This window comes from Mus pahari, chromosome 14 (genome assembly GCF_900095145.1).
Source record: "Mus pahari chromosome 14, PAHARI_EIJ_v1.1, whole genome shotgun sequence".
Classification (NCBI taxonomy): Eukaryota; Metazoa; Chordata; class Mammalia; order Rodentia; family Muridae; genus Mus; species Mus pahari.
In genome coordinates, this window is record NC_034603.1 from 38,594,031 (window position 1) to 38,610,151 (window position 16,121).

Consider the following 16,121-nt stretch of genomic DNA (forward strand, 5'->3'; position numbering starts at 1 on the left):
AAAGACTATCAGCCCAGGGATGGTCCTACCCACAAGGGGGCCTCCCCCCCTTGATCACTAACTGAGAAAATGCCTTACAGCTGGATCTCATGGAGGGAGGCATTTCAGACACTGTCCTGGTTAGTTTTTATGTCAGTTTGGCACAAACCAGGGTCAGCTGAGAAGAGGAAACTTCAGGGGACAGAAGGCTTCCATTGGATTGGCCTGTAGGCAAGTCTGTGGGACATTTTCCTGATTAGTGGTTGATGGCGGGGGGACCCAGTTCACTGTGGGTGGTGCCACCCCAGGCTGGTAGTCCTGGGTTGTATAGGTGACTTAGCTGAGTCTAAAAAAGGCGGTGAGCAGCGCTGCTCCCTGGCCTCTGCTGCAGTTCCTGCCTCCAGGTTCCTGCCCTGGCTTCCTTCTCTGTGGCGTGTGATGGAGATGAGTAAGCCAAATAAACTCTGTCCTCTCCATGTTACTTTTGGTCATGCTGTTTTATCACAGCAATAGAAAGCAAACGAACACAGAAACAGATATCAGGAGAAAGGACAGCGTGCAACGCCAAGGCTTCTCAAGGGAGAGCTATACTTAGGTGTCATCGGAGGTACATTACAGTCCAGTTGCTTCCCGAGTTACAATCTTGAAAGGATGTAACTTGCAATAGGGTGGATTTTTTTTTTTTGAGAGAGAGGGTCTCACTGTGTAGCCCTCTTCTGGAATTCCCTATGTAGATCAGGCTAGCCTCAAACTCAAGACATCCTTCTTCCTCTATCTCCTGGGTTTGGGGATTAAAGGAATGTACCACCACTTCTGGGAAATAAGGTTTAGAGATTCAGCAAAACTTAAGATTTAAGTAAAATTTAAAAACTAAATGCTTTGGAAGGATCCAACGGCTCTGGCCTGCTCTGGCGCCTGTCCTCATGTATGCACAGACCCAATGCACACATACATAGAATTTCACAATAATAAAAATAAATATTTTTAAAAGTTAAATAAAACCTATGCTCTGGTTCATTTGTTTTTTGTTTTTTTTTTTCTGGTTTTGAATGTCTTTTTTAAAAATTATTTTATTAGATATTTTCTTCATTTACATTTCAAATGCTATCTCGAATGACCCCTATACCCTCCCCCTGACCTGCTCCCCTTCATTTGTTTTTTTTTTTAAGAATTTTCTTTTGTAAGTGAAGGTGGTTTTATGGGGTGTATTGCTTAGATTTAGAGATGAGAAAAGAGTACTCATTCAGTAAAAGAGTACTCATTCAGTAAACTCAAAATATTAAACTTTCTGGCCCCAAGTAAGCTTTTGTTATTTATTATTTATTTATCATTTTTACATTATTTTATTTTATGTGTATGGGTGTTTTGCCTGAATGTATGTCTGGGTACCACATGAGTGCCTGGTGCCTGAAGAGGCCAAAAGAGTGTACTGAATCCCCTGGAACTGGTGTGACAGACTGTTGTGAGCCACCGCGTGGTTGTTGGGAACTGAACTCTGGTCCTCTGGAGCAGCAGCCAGCAGCCAGTGCTCTTGACTCCTGAGCCAGCTCTCTGGCCCCTATTTTTTAAATGTGTGTTTGTGTTTTGTCTGTGTATTTGTTAAGAGCACAGTGTACATGCAATGCCTAGAGAGGCCACAGAGGTTGCTGGAGCCTCTGGAACTGGAGTTATGGACAGTTGTGGACCACCAGGTTCTAGGAACCAGATCAGGTCTTCTGTAAGAGTAGGAAGTTCTAGCGCACGCCTTTAGTCCCAGCACTTGGGAGGCAGAGGCAGGCAGATTTCTGAGTTCGAGGCCAGCCTGGTCTACAGAGTGAGTTCTAGGACAGCCAGGGTTATACAGAGAAACCCTGTCTTGAAAACAAACAAACAAACAAAAGAATAGCAAGTTCTTTACCTGCTGAGCCACCATCTCTCCAGTCTACTAAGATCTTATCTTTGTAGGTGTGTATCTAAGTGTGTTTGTACACAGGAGCACAGCGCCCATGGAGGCCAGAAGAGGGTTTCAGTTGTCCTGAAGCTGTAGTTCCAGGTGCTGAGTCACCGGATGTGAGATGTGAGTGCTGGGAACCAAACATGGGTCCTCTATAAGAGCAGTGAACATGGAGCCATCTCTCCTGCTCATTTGTTGTTATTGTTTTGTTTTTGTTTTTTAAAAAGATTTACTTATGTAAATGAGTACTCTACTTACTGAATGAATGCCTGCATGGCAGACAAGTCATCAGATCCCATTACAAATGGTTATGAGCCACCATGTGCTTGCTGGAAATTGAACTCAGGACCTCTGGACAAACAGCCAGTGTTCTTAGCAGCTGAACCATCTCTCTGGCTGCCTCCTTTGTTGTTTCTAACATTCTTGTTTGAGCATCTTTAGAAAACACACACTGTCTTTATAGGCAACTTTCTGGGTCAGCAGGGAAGGCCAACGAGATGCCAGGATAAGCACCTTCTTTCCATCCCGTGTTATTTTGTTGTTCGTTCTATACTGTCTCATGAGCAGATTATGAAACACTAGCCCCTGCTCCCCTAAACACATCTTCGTCATGCACAATGGAGACAGTGATTGCATCTGAGTCATATGTCCTGATCGCCTTCCTCCAGAAGAGCCTGTTGCTCCAGCCTTGATTAGTATAATAAAACAGATGGTGGGAAGGAGACTAGCTAGGAAGAGGTAATGCATCCCTTTTTTTTGTAAGTCACATAGTAGGGCTGCACAAATGAAGCTTTAGAGCACACAGATTGTTGCATTTTTGATTCAAGAAGGCTCTGATTCAGGAGGTATGGAGGTAGGGCCTGAAAATTTGCATTTCTAGTCAATTCCCAAGTGATATCAATGTTGCTGGTTCAGAGACCAGAGTTTGTTGTTGATTTTCAATCCTGGTTGTGAGTTAGAATCATCTGTAAAGTCAAAACAAAAGGCAACCTGTGTCTAGATCATATCTCAGACCAACATCTGCAGAGAGTATCCAAAACCCAGTCCAAAAAGCCTGGCTTAGGATCTTAATTCTCTCCTTCCTTCCTTCCTTCCTTCCTTCCTTCCTTCCTTCCTTCCTTCCTTCCTTCCTTCCTTCCTTTCTTTCTCTTTCTCCTGAGTGCTGGGATTCTAAGTGTGCCTGACCACTGTCCAATGACATATTTTCCTATCAGTAAGAGAAAGTGACAATACATATAAAGAAATGGAAACACTAATTTATTTACAAGTGGGGGCAAATTCTCAATCTGTCTTTCCCACAACAATGTCACAATTTACGGAAAGGATGAAAGGGGTGTTGATTGATGAATCCCTTCCTCTCAGGGCCTGAGGTCACAGGGCCTGAGGTCACTCTTGTGGGGACCAGGCTGAGAGAAACCAGGCCTTCAACAGCTCCCACCTGAGAGCCAAAGGCTGCTCATGACACCCAGCTGACCCTTGCCCTGAGCAAACACCTGGGGCTGTTAAGGAGGAGCCAGGACTCTGAGATAAGCTGCCCGGAACAGTGGTGCCAGGACTCTGAGATTAATCACAAAACGTTTCAAGCCTGCAATCAGCATCCCCCCAATTGTCCTTCTCTCTGTTTCTTTTGATCATTCCTCAACCCCTCCCTATTCCCCCTCACTGTGTGCCTTATAACCAGGTGTTCATCCCTCATTAAACAGACCTCGACAACTCTTTGCCTGGTCTCCTTTTTTCTCACCCTTTTCTCTTTCAGGCTCGGTCCCCCTCCATCCATGGAATAACTAGGTCCCACGGGACAGGATAGGTAGCACCTTCAACGTGGGACTCGAGGTACGGACCCTTGCCAGACGGAGGCCACAGAGATTAGCTCCCAGAGAAGTTCGTCACGACTAAAGAAGCCATTAGAAGAAGAAGCCATAGGAGGAAGCGTTCTCACCGCTCATGGGAAAAAGTCATCCTCGGTAAGTTGATTCGTCTCTGTCTTATCATCTCATCAGAAATGGGCCACAAGCTTTCTAAGGAAGTGGTATTCATTAGAGACTTAAAAGCTTTTCTCAAGGAAAGGGGAGTGAGAGTTAAGAAGAAAGATTTGATTTTTTTTTTATTTTTATAGATCAGACATACCCCTGCTTTATCATTGATGGGGCAGAGATCCACCATAAAAAGTGGCAAAGGGTGGGTCGAGAATTAAACGAAAGATTGGCCAGACATGGCCCCGATGCTGTCCCTGCCACTGTTCTCTCGTACTGGGGACTCATTCGCGATGTAATAGAAGGTGCAACTGACGATCTTGAAAAATGACAGCTTTTGTTGGTCACTGAATATTGTCTCTGCCCTTTGTCTCAGGCGGTCTCAGCAACCTCCCTTTCTCCCAAAAAGAATCCTTCAAAACCTTCCTCAGTCATTAGAGACATACCTGAAGCCAGCGGCTTCCCTTTATCCTCCTCTCCCAGTGGACCCGTCCCCTGCCAACATACCACTAATTATTTCAGTCTTTAAGTGACCTGCACCCAAAGTCTTAGATCTTGGGGACGCAGCTACTTTGGAGGAAAAAGCGGTTCATTACTGTAATCCTGACTGGCTGCTGCTTGCCTCAGTGCCTTCACATGGGCTCCCTCCCTATCAGCCAGATATCTGCGCACCCACCTTTTTGCCTCCAGCCTTTCCTGCCGTTATTCTCATAGATGCCAGAGACAAACTTGTGTCTCAGGTCGCTGAGTTACAAGAAGTTTTACATCTCCAAAAACAGTTTGCCCAACTCTCCACGGAGCTTGCCTCCTTACAAGTCTCCTTTAGAGAGACTATTTTTGCCCCTCCAGCCGCTATCTTGAACAGCCTTAAAGGTGAAACCTCAGCAGCGGCTTCGGGCAGTGTTAAAGGGAAATTACCTTTACTGAAGTAGGGAAGAAGTTCACCTGGGAACACTTGTGGGGAGCAGAATGGGGCCTTTGTGCCTTTCTGCCGGGAAGAGATCCCTGCCTCTCCCTTAAACTACAATTAACAAAAGCTGTCCCAATCCAGCCAAAGGTGGCAGTAGGGCCTAATCCCGCTCTACCTCCAAAATCTTTAGGGAAGTCCCCTCCTCGATTGCCTGTTACACCCAAAGCTCCCTCTGCCCCTATGTTTCAACCCACCCTTCCTGCTGGGTCCCCCTCACCTGCTGAATTGATTTTATCCATGGTTAATGCCTCCATCGCTGCTATAATGCAGCCAATGCTACCCAATATGAAGAATGTTGGGTGTGCTTTTCTTCTCAACCCCCCTTTTATGAAGAAGTGGCAGTATTTAGATCGGTTGTTGCAACCAATGATACCAATAAACTTGGCTGGCAACCCCCGAGAACAGCAAAGGGCTCACACTGAGCCAAGTGTCAGGTTTAGGCTCATGCCTTTTGGGGCCTTTCATGCTCCCCCCTCAGAGCTTGCTAGAGGTTTGCAATCAGACTATTGTTGGTTGTAAATGCTACTTTTCAATACCTTGGGGCACATACTGGTACTTGTTTAGCATGTTCTATTGGACTCACTACTTATGTGGTCACCCGGACATTTTTACCTAACAGAGATTACTGTGTCCTGGTTTGACTTCTCCCAAAGTTGACGGTGCATCCTGCAGAAGATCTCCTCCGGTTCTGGGAAAGAGGCACTAACCTGCCCCGCGATAGGAGAGGTGACCTTAGCAGTGATCCTTGGTTTGCGTGCTGCAGGCATGGGTACTGGTATTGCCTCCCTGGTCTCCTCCCAACAACAGTCTGCCCAGCTCACCCAGCTTAGCCTCGCGGTGGACAGAGACATTCAAGAACTACAAAAAGGCTTGAGAAACTTAAAAGATTCCTTAGTCTCCTTGTCGGAGGTAGTGTTACAAAATAGATGAGGCCTTGATTTGGTGTTCCTGCAGGAGGGAGGGGTCTGTGTAGCCCTCAAAGAGGACTGTTGTTACACTGCTAAGACTGGCTTAGTTCTAGATAGTATAGAGAAAGTCAGAATTAGCTTAGAGGAAAGAAAGCGCAACAGAGGAAAACAAGAATCTTGGTATCAGAATTGGTTTTCTACTTCTCCTTGGCTTTCCACCTTGCTTCCTAGCCTTCTGGGACCCTCCGTGGGCATTCTGTTGCTTTTGTCATTTGGCCCCTAGGCTTTTAACAGATTAACCAGTTTTGTTAAATCACAGATTGATTCTGCCTTAAACAAACCAGTTGCAGTCCACTACCATTGGCTAGACATCCGAGGCTCAGCCGAAGACCTCTCCTCCACTGATGCAGAGAGAGCAGCTGTTGGCCTTCAGTTCTCCACCCTTGTTGCAGACACTGAGCATTCTTGGTTCCGTAGGCTGTGGAGATGTCAATAATAAGGAGGGTGACCCCTGGCTCCTAATAGTGGCTGAGGGCCTTAAGCTGTAAAGTTACCAATGATGGGAATATTGTGGTGCCATGAGCCAGGTGCACACCGCCTATTGGCTGCAAGGTGACATAATGACGGGATTATTGTGGGTTCACTGCCTGGGTGCCCATCACAACCACCCAAGGCCTGATTAAGCCATTGGAGCAAGGCATGATGCCAGGAGTGGGAGCCACCCACAAAGCCTAAGACAGGGCCCTTGCCCACCTAGGACCTGAAAAGGCCTAGTTACTGGGTGCTGGATGTGGTTGCAAGCCTCATGGCCTAAGACAAGGTGCTTCACTGACCCTCTTTTTACAGCCACCCCCCCCACCTTTTTAATAAAGAAAAAAGGGGGAGATGTGGGAGACCAGGCTGAGAGAAACCAGGCCTTCAACAGCTCCCACCTGAGAGCCAAATGGTCCTTTGTTGGGAGCCGAGTCACGCCCTCCTTCACAAGGCTGCTCATGAGACCCAGCTGACCCTTGCCCTGAGCGAACACCTGGGGCTGTTAAGGAGGATCCAGGACTCTGAGATAAGCTGCCTGGCATTCCAGAACAGTGGTGCCAGGACTCTGAGATTAATCACAAAATGTTTCAAGCCTGCAATCAGCATCCCCCCATTTGTCCTTCTGTTTCTTTTGATCATTCCTCAACCCCTTCCTATTTCCCCTCACTGTGTGCCTTATAACCAGATGTTCAGCCCTCATTAAACAGACCTTGACAACTCTTTGCCTAGTCTCCTCCTTTTTTCTCACCCGTTTCTCTTTCAGACTTGGTCCCCCTCGATCCACGGAATAACTAGGTCCCATGGGACGGGATACACTCTTAGCCCAGCGTTTCCTGGAGGAACCTTAATTTCCAGAATCCTACCTCCACTACAGCCTAAGATTCCAGTACTTTTAAAGATTCCCAGGTGAAGTTAAGCACGGTTACACATCTTGTAATCCTAGCATTTGGGAGGTAGAGGCAGCCCTCAAGAGTTAGGAGTTCAAGGCCTGCCTAGGCTATAGGAGACCAGGTAACTTCAATATGTACTTGGTATCAGGCTGTTGGTATGACAGGCCGATCATGCTGGGTTTTAGAGCAATTCAGAAGACTTTGGAACTATGGGCTAGAAAGGCAGTTGGATGTTTGAATGGAGGGTAATGAGACATCCTGGTAGGAACTTGGAAGACAGTAGTGCTGGTAACTAAGTCTCTCTCTGTGTGTGTATGACGTAAATAGCCCATTTATTGCAGGCCAGGTGAGTCTCAGACAACAGGGCTTCTGCTGGTCTTTCAGTTCCTCCAGTCTTCTGATGGCCGACTTCATTGTGACTGCAGAGGTGGTTTTGTAGGTCCAGGTCCCAACGGCCACTGTTTTCATGCAGGAACCGCAGTGCCAGATGCCAATGGCTCGTCCCTTCATCTTGGTCTTGTCACAGAAGGAGCAAGTGTACTTGGCGTGCTGGCTGATTTCAATTTTCTTTACCATTTTCTGGAGGTAGGCACCATAGCGGGTCCCCGTATTTCCTGACGATCCCTCTGCTTGTGGACGTTGTACATCGTGGTGCGGAGCCTAGTGCGCACCACGATGTACAACGTCCACAAGCAGGTAAAAAAAAAAATAATGTTGCTGTTTTCTGCCCATGGCAGAGGAGGTTTCAAGGCAGCCTAATATTGGCTCTGTCCTGTGGTTAGAAATACCTCTTTCATGTGGATCACCAATGAGAAACAGCAAATGGGGGCAGCCATTTTTAAAAAGTACCACTTGAGCCGGGTGGTGGTGGCGCATGCCTTTAATCCCAATACTTGGGAGGCAGAGGCAGGAGGATTTCTGAGTTCGAGGCCAGCCTGGTCTACAAAGTGAGTTCCAGGACAGCCAGGGCTACACAGAGAAACCCTGTCTCGAAAAACCAAAAAAAAAAAAAAAAAAAAAGTACAACTTGAAGAGGAAAAACAAGAGTATCAGGAATCATAACACTACAGCCAACTCTTGTGCTGAGAGATAAGGAGACTAAGGAGAGGCCTCAGGCACTGGGCAAGGCCCTTCCAGTGAGACTTCTGATTTGTGAGTGGAAAAGATCTGAGGATTTTTTTTTTTTCAGTTCTTAGAAAGGAACAGCAAACAAATTCTGCTGCAGATGTGACTTAAGCGGGCCACGGTTCAGCCCAAGCTGCCAGCTGAACTTGGCAGTGCCATCGTGTGGCGCTAACTTGAAAGTCGTGAAGAAGACATGAGTGAGGCAGTGGGATCTTCCCCTGTGGCTTCAGAGAGCTGCTGAGCTGGTGTAAGGCAGAACAGTCCCTGTGTGCAGGCCCTGAAGCCCACCATGTGAAGCCTGGACTGTGTTGGAAACCCCATGCTGTTAGGGAGCAGGGTGGGGGTGGAGGGGGGTAGAGAAGAGAACCAGGCAGAGAGCTGCATCTTGCATAAGCTGGAGGGGCAGAACAGTCCACGTCTTTTTATACCAGAAACAGAGCTAGAGAAGTTGGTGTTTTCTTGCTCTGGTTCAGTTATTCCCTCCCTGTGCCCTCATCTCTCTCTTTGGGAATAGTCATGAGTATTCTGCACTATTATATGTTGGAGCATCGGGATTACAGTTGCTCATGGATTCTGGGGATTCGAACTCAGATCCTTCTACGGCATGGCAAGTGCTTTAACTCCATGAGCCATCTCCCCAGCCCTTACCTCAGAACTAGTTACTCAAAACTAGTTACTCCCTCTGCCTTTTCTTCAAATGTCTTGTTTTTATTTCGTTTATTTTGTTCGACAGTACTGGGGATTGAATTTAGGGCCTACCTAGCACATTGTAGGCAAGTGCTCCACCTCTGAGCCACACCCCCACCTCTGAGCCACACCCCCACCTCTGAGCCACACCCCCACCTCTGAGCCACACCCCCACCTCTGAGCCACACCCCCACTTCTGAGCCACACCCCCACCTCTGAGCCACACCTCCAGCCTCCTTTGCCTTGTCTCTGTTCAGATCTCCTTGTTTAGGTCTATTTCAAAGACCACTGCTTCAGAAAAGACCTGATTCCTCACAAACATTGCCCCAAACTGCACCACTTTCCCAGAGAGCAGTGGTAAGGAAGGACTGTTCAGTCCTATTTGTATCTAATGTTCACCTCTGGACCAGTTAGAAGGAAGGAGATAATGTGATTAGTCACCACTGAGCCCCAAAGGTGGGGAGCCAGCTTCTGTGTTTGCCTAACTACAACCCTGTGGAATAGAAAAGACTACTGTGATCGATCTATCTATCTCTCCAGTCCATGGTCTGTCAGAAAGGAAAACTGTCACCCTGAGTTTAGCACTGGGATAAGGTACTTGGGTTCAGAGTACATCATGTTAGCCCTTCGTACACCAATACCTTTGACTGGCTGCCCTACCGTCTGCAACTACCTATAATTTTAGCTGATTCCGTTTAAATGCTCCTATCAGAGCTGTGTGTTAAGGTAGAGTATTATTGCTGTGAAGAGACACCATGACCACAGCCACTCTTAAAAAGGAAGATGTTTAATTAGGAGTGGCCCACAGCTCCGCGGTTTAGCCCATTATGATCACGGTGGGTAACATGGCGGCATGCAGGAGAGAAGGAGCTGGGACTTTTCTATACATGGATCCACAGGCAGCCGGAAGAGACTATGACACACCACCCAGGTTTGAGCTTCTGAGACCTCAAAGCCAGACCCCAGGGACACAATTCCTCCAACTAGGCCACGCCCACCCCACAAGGCTACACCTCCTAATAGTGCCACTCCCTATGGGCCTATGGGGGGGGCATTTTTATTTAAACCTTCACAAGTATATTGTTTTAGGTCTCAGATTCCAACATCAGGGAGTAGAGGCAGAAGGACTGCCTTAAATTCGAGGCTAGCCTGAGCTATTAATACATAATTCATTCAAGGCGCTACCTTAATCTCCCCCTCCCCCCCACAGTGGTCTACTTCACTGAGCATGGTTGCTCCTTTCAGCACTTGGAAGGCTGAGGCAGGAGGATCACCACATTCAGTCACATACGTGCTGTGCTAAAAGAAGACCAAATTCATTCAAGAGGAGAGGAAGGCCAGCAAACAGTGCAGTTCCCATTGCCTGAACAGGCTGCAGAAAACGGAGATCACACTCGACCTTGAGACTTTTGTCAAAGCATCACTCCCTGGGGCCTTCCTGACCTCAAAGCAGGCCTCCCCCCCCCCCACCCCACCCCCCGTCGCTCCTGGAAGATGACAGGCGCACCCTAAATCTAGGAGCCGGGCTTGACAGACTCTTGGAAAGCGGGAGGTGAGGCACAAACGCGGCTGCGTGGCGGAGCTTCGAGTTTTCCAGCCCACGGAAACGTCAGGGGCGCGCAGAGCGGCGGCTGCGGGGCGGAAGTGCATCCCCGGGGCCGGTCTAGGAAACCGGGAGGACCCTGCGCGTCAGTGGTCAAGGGACACAGTGGGTTTCGCGAGGTGCATTGGGACATTCCAGCCAGCCGACCCGCCCTGCCCGGCCAGGCGAAGATGGGGTGAACGAGGGCGAGAACGGCAGACGGGAGAGCTGGGACGGGCATGGGGGCGGGGGCCCGCCGGCCACCTGTTCCTCCCGCGAGTGCGGCTCGCGCGGATTGGCCGCGGAGCGCCCGGCACCGGAAGTGGCCGGCGTGGGTCGCCCGTGACACCAGACAACAGCTGCGGTTCTGTGCGCGCCGCGGTGCAGCGCCCCGGGCCCGGCGGAGTGAGCGTGGGCGGCATCCGCCAGCGGTGAGGCCTCTCTGGTTCCGTCGTGCCCGGGGGAGGAGGGCGCGGGGCTCCCGGCCTGGAGCCGGAGTCCTGACTCTAGGCCCGCCCCTGATTTTGCTGTGTGACCTTGGACTTTATGGCATCGGGGGCTCCTACTCATTTGCACACGGAGAGGGTGGAGCCTGGGCACTGTCCCCGATCCTAATTCTGCTTGCAGGCCTTGTCAGCCAGGGAAACCGGAGAAGCAGGCTCCGACACGGGCATGCCGAGGACCTATGCCTATTTTTCATTTCTCGATCTCTCTTTTTTTTTTTCCCTTTCTTTGGTATTTCATTCCCTAAGTATACCGCTAGAACGAATAGCAGGCAAAAATTGAGAGCCCCGTGACATGTTGTGACCGGTGCTGGCAGGCAGGACATTGGCTTATTAAGGTTAAAGAAAGATGACAGAATTGGGACTAAAGAGAAGGCTCAGTAGTCCTTGCTGCTCTTCCAGAGGACCCTGGTTTGGTTCCCAGAACTCAAATCAGGCACCTCATATCATCTGTAACTCATGTGCACACACATCTATAACTCTGTAGCAACACACAACTACACATAGTAATAATAATAATTATCATAAATGAGACTGAGTTGAGCACAGAATTGACAGAGTTCCCTTGATCCTGGATACCAGAAGAGGAAGATAAATAGTGTCTTGGGAGAAAGAACTTTTCTTGTTGTTTTAGTTTGATTTTTTTTGAGATAAGGTCTCACTACATCTCTCTGGCTAGTCCTGAACTCACTAGGTAGATCAGGTTGACCTCAGACTTCCAGAGATCCATCTGCTTCTGTCTTCCATGTGCTGATATTAAAGGTGTGCGTCATCATGCCCGGCTAAGAACTTATTTATTTTATTTTATTTTTTGGTTTTTTGAGACAGGGTTTCTCTGTATAGCCCTGGCTATCCTGGAACTCACTTTGTAGACCAGGCTGGCCTCGAACTCAGAAATCCACCTGCCTCTGCCTCCCGAGTGCTGGGACTAAAGGCGTGTGCCACCACGCCCGGCTTAAGAACTTATTTTTTATAAAACATTGATACCAGTTATCTGTCAGACACGGCTCTGGTCTCTTTAGGGACAATGGTGAATGGAATCTCCAGTTAACCTTTAAAACAACTGCAGACATTCACCCAGATAGCACAGAAACATCACTTAATATTTTCCAGGTATTAGAAATGTGCTAGCTGGGCGTGATGGCGCACGCCTTTAAACCCAGCACTTGGGAGGCAGAGGCAGGCAAATTTCTGAGTTCGAGGCCAGCCAGGTCTACACAGTGAATTCCAGGACAGCCAGGGATACACAGAGAAACCCTGTCTCGGGGAAAAAAAAAAAAAATTGTGCTAAGCACTGAGGTTAACAAGATGAGTAGAATGCCATCTTGGTCATGGTCTAGAGCAGTGGTTCTCAACCTGTGGGTTGCAATCCCTCTGAGAGTTGAATGTCCCCTTTACAATATATGCATTACCACTTATAACGGCAAAATTGTAATTATGAAGAAGCAATGAAAATAATTTTATGGTCGGAGGTCACCACAACGTGTGTACTATAGGGTTGAAGTGGCACTAGGAAGGTTGAGAACCGCTGCCCTAGAGAAAAGCAAACGCATAATGCAGTGGCATGATGTCTGTATGAAGAAGTAACGCTTGCTGGGGCCTGCAGATCAGAAAGAGGATGGAGGGGACTGTCCGTATCAGCTGCATCGCGAAGATGTTTGCTAAGTGCACAGGTATTCCAGGAAGTGAGAATGATTTGTTTCCAAAGGCAGGAAAACTTTAAAGAGTGGACAGTGTTTGGTCTGCAGGACTGAGCACACCTGCAGCTGCCGTTGTTGTGGGGAAAGGAAACAGCGGTGATTAGGAGAGCATTATGGGTAGGAAGTGCTCACTCTGAAGGCCCGAAAAGAGCAACAAACAGGAAGTAACATGGAAACCGTTGTTAAGGAAAGGTGAGAAAGGGGCTGGGGGAAAACCCAGCTTCAGAGGACCAAGGACTCCTTCCTGCAGATGTTAGGACTTCCGGAGGCGGTGGGCCTTGTGCCAGAAGAGTAAGGGAATCCGGCTCATCCTGGCTCAATAATAGGCAGTTTTCATTAGTCGCTGCTCGTAATTAGGTGTGCTCGTCAGAACTTTCTGAATGAGGTTTCGGAGTTCCCCCCACCCCCACCCCAGTGCGTTGCTAAAACAAGTCCAAGTCTAAGCGGTAGAGACCAGGCGGAGGTCTGCCCGTCATCCCCCAACATGAAAACCACCCGCGTTCAGCCTCCCTCCTAGGCTGGTAGTCTCCATCTTCAGGGATAGCTCCTTCTAGATTAAGAGTCGGGCGTCACAAAGGTAGGAAATGCTTGGGAATGTGCAGTTAGGCTCTGGGGGCTTTTCTATAGAGGATGAGGGTTCATGTATGGCTTCGTTTCTGAGAACACTTAAGTGGAGAGTGGCTCTGATTTCTATGGGAGAGGACACCTAGAAATAACGGTCTCATTATGTCACTGGCAGAATTCAAAGTAAATATAATAATATGGAAGACTTTGTGAATGTGAGTTCTCTTCTCTTTGTTAGTTTTGCGTGTTTGTGATAAAGACTCGTTGTAACCCAAGCCAGCCTCACATTTGTGATCTTCCTGCCTCCTGGGTTCTAGGATTACAGATACGAGGCACCACACCCAGCTCCCACCACACCCAGCTCCCACCACACCCAGCTCCCACCACACCCAGCTCCCATAGCTAACTTTTTTTTTTTTTAAAGATTTATTTATTATATGTAAGTACACTGTAGCTGTCTTCAGACACGCCAGAAGAGGGCGTCAGATCTTGTTATGGATGGTTGTAAGCCACCATGTGGTTGCTGGGATTTGAACTCAGGACCTTCGGAAGAGCAGTCAGTGCTCTTAACCCACTGAGCCATCTCTCCAGCCCCATAGCTAACTTTTACTCTGCCTGGTTTTACTTTGAGCAAGATATTTTCCATATCTTGTACAGTGTAGATTTTCCAAATGCTGACTTCCTTTAAAACAGAACAAACCCTAGAAGGTGGTGAGCTGGGTGGACGCTGACTGTAGTCCAGGTACTCGGGGGCTGAAGCAGCAGCATTGCGAGGTGGAGGCCGGCTTTGGAAACTTAGTGGAAGCCTGTCTCGCGTAGAATAGGAAAGAAACAGCATATGATGACGCTTGCAATTAATCCCAATATTTGGGAGGCAGAGGCAGGTAGGACTTTAGGAGTTCTAGGCCAGCCTGGTCCTCAAACACAGTTCTAGGCCAGCTGGAACTATATACTGAGACCCTGTCTCAAAAGAAAAATTAAATTTAAAAAAAGGAAGGAAGGAAAGGCTGGAAGTACAGCTTAGTGGTTGAGTCTTGGGTTTTATCTATAGAACTCTGAGGGGGGAAAATCCATCAAGACCAAAACTATGAGATAAGCAACTATGGAAGACATGAAGATTTGAAAAGGAAGGTCAGAGGGAGGTGGGAAGTACATAGATCCTGAAATACCTGCTCCTGAAAACTCTTCTTGGCTGGGTATTGGGAGACATTTGCTTGCGGAAATAATTCTTTTCTATTTTTATTTTACACGGCATCTTGTATGTAATCCAGACTGGCTTCATGATCCTTCTGCCTCGTCCCCTTAAGCGCAGAGATTAAAGACACTGTAAAGGAATGTGTGTGAGACAGTACTTCCCAAATGAAATGATGCAGTGGATAGAGAAGGTAGTCAACAACTCGGCATGGCGGGGTGTGCCTTTAACCCCAGTGCTCGGAGGCAGAGACAAGATCCCTGTAAAATTGAAGCCGTCTTGTGAGTTCTAGGCCAGCCAGACTTACAGAGTTCCAAAAAAAGATAGTCACAACTCCATAATATATCCTTACAGTTACACAGAATTTGACCCCCCCCCCCAAAAAAAAAAAGGAGAAGTCTAGCTTTGTGGTCTTTCCTTGCTCCATGGGAAAACTCGAGCAGACGCTGGAGGCCTCTGGCTCACTTTGAGGGAGATCACAAAACTTTCTAGGTTTCAGGGTTCCAGTAGAGATCAAGTTCTTGTGGTGGCTAGGGTGGTGGTGGTCACCGACCTCTTGTGGCTAAACGAGGCCAGACAGAGAAGAGGACCGATCAGAGGTCACCTGCAAGATCACTCCCTTCTCGCATCTTGTGACTCTTGTCTCTCCAGTCTCTCCTGTCTCTTGGGCTCTTCTCTTCCTGTGTTTTCTTACTGTTTAAGCCCTATCTTTCTACTCATACCACCCCCTCTAATAGGAACATATTTTAATCTTATAGGGACATGTTTAAAGCAGAGAAAAAACCATGACCCATTCATATCGCAGCAAATTGATTTCTCAGTCACTGTCACTAGTGTGGCAGCGTATTTGATGACACTGTGAACCCCAAGATTGTGTTATTTACTGAAAAAAAAAAACCAAAACCTGTTTCTAGTTGTGATATCGATCAGCCCTTAGCACCCATCTGTAATCCCTCTGGCTGGCATACAGACACACCCTGCACACATGTCTTTAATCCCAAACGATGAAGGTAAAGAGTTTGTAGAAGAAAGCACCCATGTTTGAAGGCAGTGTCTAATTGTTACAGGCAGGTTGATGAGAGAAAGAACAAGCTAGACACAGACAGAGAAGACAGAATAAGCCAGAGAATCAGAAGGAGCCAAAAGATTAGAACACATTGCCAAAGTTAGTGTGAGACTAAATAGAGCAAATCAGAGGCCAAGAGAGAAGTCAGACTGAATCAGTAAGCTTGGAGGGGAGCTTGAGCCAGAACATTTGAGTTAAACCAGCCAGCCAGAGCTTGCTCAGCAGTCAGTCTCAGAGGCTGCAAACATTCGAGGCCTAGATAAGATTGTTTAAAGGCTAGACGCTTCAGGCCTAGGCCTGCGGTAGCAGAGGGAAGCAGTAAGCCTCAGAGATGACAGTTGATCAGGAGCATAAAAAACATTTACACACTATGCTTCTGTTTCATCTGTGGCTCCTCTGTCGTCCCAGCAGACAGCTTCTCATTTGTAAACTACTGAACCCATTCTGGGGCCTTGTGTGCCCTGGTAAATATTAGGTGTCCAGGCTGCATTCGCAGGGTTGGTTTTTTTTTTTTT

At 47.8% G+C, this 16,121-nt stretch overlaps 1 protein-coding gene across 2 annotated transcripts in view; it reads left to right on the plus strand.

Annotated features, from left to right (window-relative positions):
* Positions 1-10,648: 10,648 nt before the first annotated feature.
* The window catches only part of Zfp3 (ZFP3 zinc finger protein), a 10,365-nt gene continuing 4,892 nt past the window's right edge, over positions 10,649-16,121 (plus strand). For both annotated transcript variants that reach the window (XM_029546581.1, XM_021212209.2), the window contains exon 1: positions 10,649-11,012. The gene's annotated coding sequence lies outside the window, so the exon portion shown is untranslated. The remainder of the gene's footprint in view (positions 11,013-16,121) is intronic.